At 35.7% G+C, this 6,419-nt stretch overlaps 1 long non-coding RNA gene across 1 annotated transcript; it reads right to left on the bottom strand.

Moving 5' to 3' along the window:
• Positions 1–1,734: 1,734 nt before the first annotated feature.
• LOC147517473 (uncharacterized) lies at positions 1,735–4,972 on the bottom strand. Its single transcript, XR_015213885.1, has 4 exons — positions 4,916–4,972; positions 4,759–4,836; positions 4,621–4,684; positions 1,735–1,974 (listed from the first exon to the last, which is right to left on the bottom strand). It is a non-coding gene; the product is annotated as an uncharacterized LOC147517473 (long non-coding RNA).
• Between the last annotated feature and the right edge of the window lie 1,447 nt (positions 4,973–6,419).

Raw genomic sequence — 6,419 nt, forward strand, 5'->3', positions numbered from 1 at the left:
GATGAACTTCCTTTAGGACCAACCCGGTAGCTCTGACCCGGTGGATTGGTCGGAACGCCCGAGGAAAGGGAAGGTCACCGATATCGGCCCGAATCGCCTCCACATCTTATGGATACTCCGGGAGCGGAAGTATGAGTTCTGCATTTTAGAGTTTTGTTGAGCATGATTAGGGGAGTAGGGAGGACTGTTGCCCCTCTCCTGTGTTGATAACAAAGATCATGCTCAAGTTGAGAAGCATTTCGCTTTATCGATCGGACATACATCACTCTCCACCGTAACCCTCGCGATCTATAAGGAGTGTGTCCAACGGATTTGGAGATTGGCTGAGGATAGAGAAGAAGAAGAAGAGGATGGAGGCGCTGAGAATGCCGAGGAGGCTGGGGGACATCAGGATGCCTCCGAGGATGAGGAGGACTTGACCTGTTTTGACGCGGATGCCTTGGAGAGGTGTTGGACAGATGCAGAACGCATGGCTGTGATCCATCGAGGCATGCGTTCGCTTAACACTATCTGTGAAGACCTCCGGACTCGACAGGCAACGATGCATCACAACTTCGAGCTCCGTACCCAGATAGAGGACGAGAGGTGGGAACAGATGAGCACCGAGCTAGAAGCTCAGCGCCAGTTCCGGGACGAGATGTTGACTCGATTCCCACCTCACGGGGACTCTCCTTCTGAGGACACACCATCCGAGACGGCGTCGCCGTCGAAGGGCGATCTAATGGTGCTAGCTCTCGAGAGCTTCGGAGCGATCTCCGGAGCATGTTCCCTCCGCCACCAGTTCCGAAGTAGCTAGGGATATATAGTTTGATGTTTTATATTTTATTTGTTATTTGTAATTTCATTATTGTTATTTATTTTAATGCAAGTTTATTTCCGTAATTTGAATTTTGTAGTGTAATGTACTCCCACTACAAGAAAAAGGGTTTTTAGCGACAAAAAATAACGTCGTTGAAGTTTGCAAAACCGACGCCAATTACAGTTTGCGACGTTTTTTGGAGTGTCACCCGATCGTCGCCAAAGCTATAGTCGGCAATTATATAGAACGACAAAAAATAACGTCGCTAACTATGACACCTTCGCCGACGATTATTACTGTCGCCTTTGCTTCAATTTCGTCGCTAAATAATTTTTTCGAGCTAGATATAAAAACGTCGCAAAAGACGTTTTGTTGGCGACGTCTTCAAAATCGTCACTATTAAGCACTTATTAGCAACGTTTTTATCATCGATATATATTCAAAAATTTGAAAATTTTAGCATTATTAGCGATGATTTAATCATCACTAAAATTTCAAAAAATTTAAAAATTTAGTATTATGAGCAATGTTTTTAGTGTCGCTAAAGATAAAAATGATTTGAAAATTTATTGAAATAAACGACGTTTTAATCGTCGATAAAAGCCTAAACTATTTGATTTGATTTTTTATTTTTAGCCATGTTTCTATCGTCGATAAAAGTAAAAAATTTTTGAAAATTTGGTATTATAAACAACGTTTGATCGTCGTTGGCAAAAATTATCGCTAATACCGTCGTCAAATATTAACCATTGTTCAAACATTTCGTCACTAAAGCTCACAACCTGGAAACATTTTTTCTTTTTATTTTCACCTGTTTTTTTCCCCACTACCACTCAACAAATAAGCCAAAAATAAAACAACTTGAACATCAATTATATAACTATACATAATAAGCAACAAATTTTCAATATATAAAATCAAGTCAATGCACTCCATTAAAAACAAAAGAGAGTTGCATCATTCCCCATTCATAATTTTTAATACTTAATGAAAGTACCTACAAAAAAAATTATATACATCCCTCAAGTAGCTTGCAATTGCAATCGTCTTCACAAAAAAACTAAAATGTGATATAAAATAGAATATAGATTCATCTGAGGCCTCTTACAATTCCCATATGCCATTTCTTCACAAAAAAATAATACCAAACCACTTCTTTTGTGACGTAAGATTATCTGCACACAAAGACGTTATCCATTAGAACACCAAAACAAAGAACCCAAATACGTAATAGTTTAATCACGTCATACTTAAAATCCGGCCAACTATTAGCAATTACGTTAAGTTTTAAGATGTATCAAAAGAAGTTATCAATGTCTTAAACTCAGATTAGCAATAAGAGACGGAGATAGTAGCAAGAGACAATGGTGGCAGTATTATCGAACTTGAATAAAAATACATCAAGAGCCATACAACTAAAACAAGTATGGGGTGAAAAAGAACTAAGGTAGTAGGGCTAGTTCTAGAGTTAATACTTGGCATAATGTCATATCCTAATTAACTAGAAGTTTGGCTCAAGAGTGACTACTAGTAAAGAATTAGAAACATAATAAAGATAACCCATATTACAGTTAATTGGCATACCAGACCTTACCACTGCTTTGATACCGCAATGTAACAAGACATCAAAATGCTTGGCAGAAACAAAAAATAGCAACTAACAAAATTTGCAACTTTCTTTACTAGTTACTACCAGTAATGCAATTTACAACTAGCAGACTGCATGGCAATGATGAGCATATTTAACACCCCAACCTAAGCCACACACAAAAAACCACTTTTTATTTCATAAATCCATGTCTATTAAGTTTTACATATCACCCTGTAAATTTCATTTACTTTTCCAATTTAGCAGTAACAACAAGAGAAGGAAATGGATCACCAAGTGGTTTCCCACCTTGTTCCACAGCTAAAACCTTAGTTCTATTTTGTATACTAATCAAAACATTATGCCAAGTATTAAATCCAGAGGGGGTGTTGTACCTCGACTGATCCACATCTGGATACTCATATCCAACCTGCCATATTTATCCAACTCTTATCCATATTTGTTCCTATTTATCTATGAAAAAAAGCACCATCATTTGCATTGAAGCAAAAGAAAAAAAACTACCCGATTTAACAAAAATAGCATACATTTAATTCATCAGAATGAATGGGTTTAAGGAATTGTATAAATATCGTATACATGTAAAATTAATATCATACCAATTAAGATACTAAAAATATATTTGATAGTATCACTATTCGATACAAATGAATGGGTGTGTGAAGTATAAAAGCAGATAATACAATTTCATACAAAATCAGAAAGAGAAAGACACTCTCATATAGAATTAACATTTGCCTCAAGAAGAAATAAGCTATACTAACATAATCTAAATTCGTCAGTAACTCATATACAGGTGATTATATGCAACTTGTAAACTTCGGGGGATCAATATAGCCACTCAATATAACGAAAAACCTACTTTTAAATAATTTTTTTTTCTCCAGATAAATTGAAAACAGATGACAATAGTTAAAACATGCATACAAATCATACCAATTAGTTTATGATTCCAAGAGATACATATCAAATAGATTAACTTTTTCAACTAAGATGCCTAATCACAAGTCACAAGGAATGTGAGAGAGTAAGAGGTTCTCCAAACGAACACAAGCAACTATATATGCTACCAAACTTGAACTGTAAGACCTAACTGTTTGGATTTCTTAGACAAGACAAGGGTACGATGATCAAGGAACACAAAGGTGGGAAACTTGTGAATTTCCATTTCTAGACTTAGCCAAAGAAATCAGAGAGAATTAAAAGCCTCGAGTTACTTGAGAGATAAAAATCAAGATCTGAATAATGAGGAAAACAATCAGTAATAGTCTCAGACATCTGGGCAGGAAAAAAGTGATTGTTCAAATTCAATGCTAAAAATACACAGAATCAAATCACTCGCATGTTGTTATAGAACTTGTGCTGAATTATTGAGCAATTTGACAACCAATATACAATTTACCTTTTCTATCACCTTAAAACGGAAACCTCCCATCAAATTTCAGCTTCAAATTAAGGTAGAACAATTTCAATGGCAACTTACAGAATTCTAACAGATCGATATGTAGAGAACAACTGAATTGAAATTCTCTATGTACTACCACCTTGCGATTAGTCTATTTCACGGACAAATTCCTATAAAATTTTATGGTATATAAACTAATTCTTGCATTTATCTTCACATTGATTTTTTGAGTTGTTACAAGGGACTGATTAGTGTGAATAGTTATGACTTCTATGCAACCAAACCTAAACATGTAGAACAATTCAAATGACAACTGAAATATCAAAAATTTAAATTTAGTACGGTGGATACTAGGGAAGATAACATGATAAAAATTCATCAAGATTAAAAACCTTGGATGTCAATCTCAAATCTCCTCTCGGATTCATGAATTACTCTAAATTCAAAGAACGTACATTCTCAAAACTATGCACCTCCCCAACTACAACTAGAAATCATACACTATTTGGGTCACTAGCGGCAAAGCACAAAAACTGACGCGAGACTATATATCTCACTTTAGCATTTGTCTAACTCCATACTACTGAGGCTCTGACTGTACTAAGGCTCTGACTTCTACCAGAAGTTACCGATGAATATCTAAGAAATAAATTGAGCTTGAAACTCCATAAATTCAGGAAGAAATCATCTAAATATTTTTGGGGAGTCTCAAGATTTATTCAAGGAATAGAAATAGAAATCAAGCTTAAAATTTCAGCAACAACATAGACTTAATGGAATTCATATAGAGAGAGAGAGGGCTCGTACCTTAATTTCAATGCTTCAACTTTTGTAAGCGCAAGGCTGAGAGCTCTTATCTCCGTGTGAGAATCTGCAAAGTAAAGCTTTGTCAGCTAACAAATTAAAAAAGTAGGGGTTTGGGTTGTTAGGATAGAGAAGCCTCACCTTTCACCACCCCAAGCCATGGGTTGGTGTATTGATTCGATTGGTGATTCAGTAGTGAAAAAGATGAAGTACTGACCACTGCATGAAGTATCTTCTAATTAGCATAAATTAATATAATAAAATCAGCTAGTGAAAAAATTAACCATTAAGTACGCACCAGTTGTGCTGGACCAGGTTCAAGGAAGATGGCAAATATGTAGGCTATACCGGTTACCACGATTACACAAAGGCAGACCAAAACTAAATAATTATCTGCAAAAGAAGACCTTGGATTGTTGAAGAAATAAAACATAGATAGATAAACCCGGAGGCTTGATGATGGAATGCTTGAAATGGTCAATTGTATCCTTCGAGAGAAAGTAAGCCAAGCTGCTCATTCCCTATGACCTCTCTCTCAAGTAGATTAATTTATCCAAGGTAAATGACCTCAGAGCACCAATCTTACATAGGAGAGCTGCAAGTTTAGGAGTTGAGATTTAATAAAATGAGATATGAAACGTGGGGATTTAACAAAAATTATAGTCTGATAGTCATCTATTAGTATTAATCATTGTGGTTAGAGGTAGAAAATCATTATTGGAAAATGTGTAGTGAGAAAATTCTGAGCTCTAAAATAGGGAGAGCACTTAGAGGTTGTAATTGGAATCTTACAAATCCATGTTTACAAGCGAGAAAACTGTGAAGTTTAAGGCATTTGTAATTATAACTAGAAATTTCACGTTTTGGACTTACAAAAAATCCTTTGTTTACAATTCGCAATGACGGTGTAGCTGTAACCAAGTGCCCCAAAGCTCTCATTGATCACTTTGGCCAGTGTTCCTAAGCAAGCTCCAGCGAGTAATAGGATTAGAAAATCAACCACCTGTACTTTAGCTTCTCGTAGTCGTTGCTTACCCACCCTGCAAAGGAAAATGGAGTGCTCAAAGATCATGATCCAAGAGACGCTGCCAAAAAAGAGACGGCTCTCAAATCTGTTTCTGTCGTTTTCTTTTCTATTTAACTTAGGGTTTCCAATTTAAGTTCTCTTTCTGTTTTGTTAAAACAATGGGCGGCAATAGAAAAAATTGAGCGGGCTCACCAAAAAATATAGCGCCGTGAATAAAACATTTGCCACTAAACTAATGAGATAATTTCCGACGATAATTTTGTCCCTAATAAAAAAAGCGAATTATAAAGTGGATTAGCGATGTATATTATACTGTCGTTGAAACTCTATTACTAGCAACGATTTCAAATAACGTCGGTAATAAAAGACAATCAACAGCACTCTAAAACATAGCTAAATATAAAAATCAATTTACAACGTTGAAGTCGTCGCCAAAAATCTATTTTCGTTATAGTAATTATGATTACTTCTTTTGCCAACGCTAAAAACGTCGGCAAAAAGATTTTTCAAAAGTAATTTAGAATAGTATGGGGGACAATTGAAAACGTCATAAAAGTGATCATTGGCTACAATATACTGTCGTCGCTAAAACTTTTGTCGCCAAAGACCCTGTTTCTTGTAGTGGAGCATGTTCCCTCCGCCACCAGTTCCGGAGTAGCTAGGGATATATAGTTTGATGTTTTATATTTTATTTGTTATTTGTAATTTCATTATTGTTATTTATTTTAATGCAAGTTTATTTCCGTAATTTGAATTTTGTAGTGTAATGTACTCC

Source organism: Coptis chinensis, chromosome 2 (genome assembly GCF_015680905.1).
Source record: "Coptis chinensis isolate HL-2020 chromosome 2, ASM1568090v1, whole genome shotgun sequence".
Taxonomy (NCBI): domain Eukaryota; kingdom Viridiplantae; phylum Streptophyta; class Magnoliopsida; order Ranunculales; family Ranunculaceae; genus Coptis; species Coptis chinensis.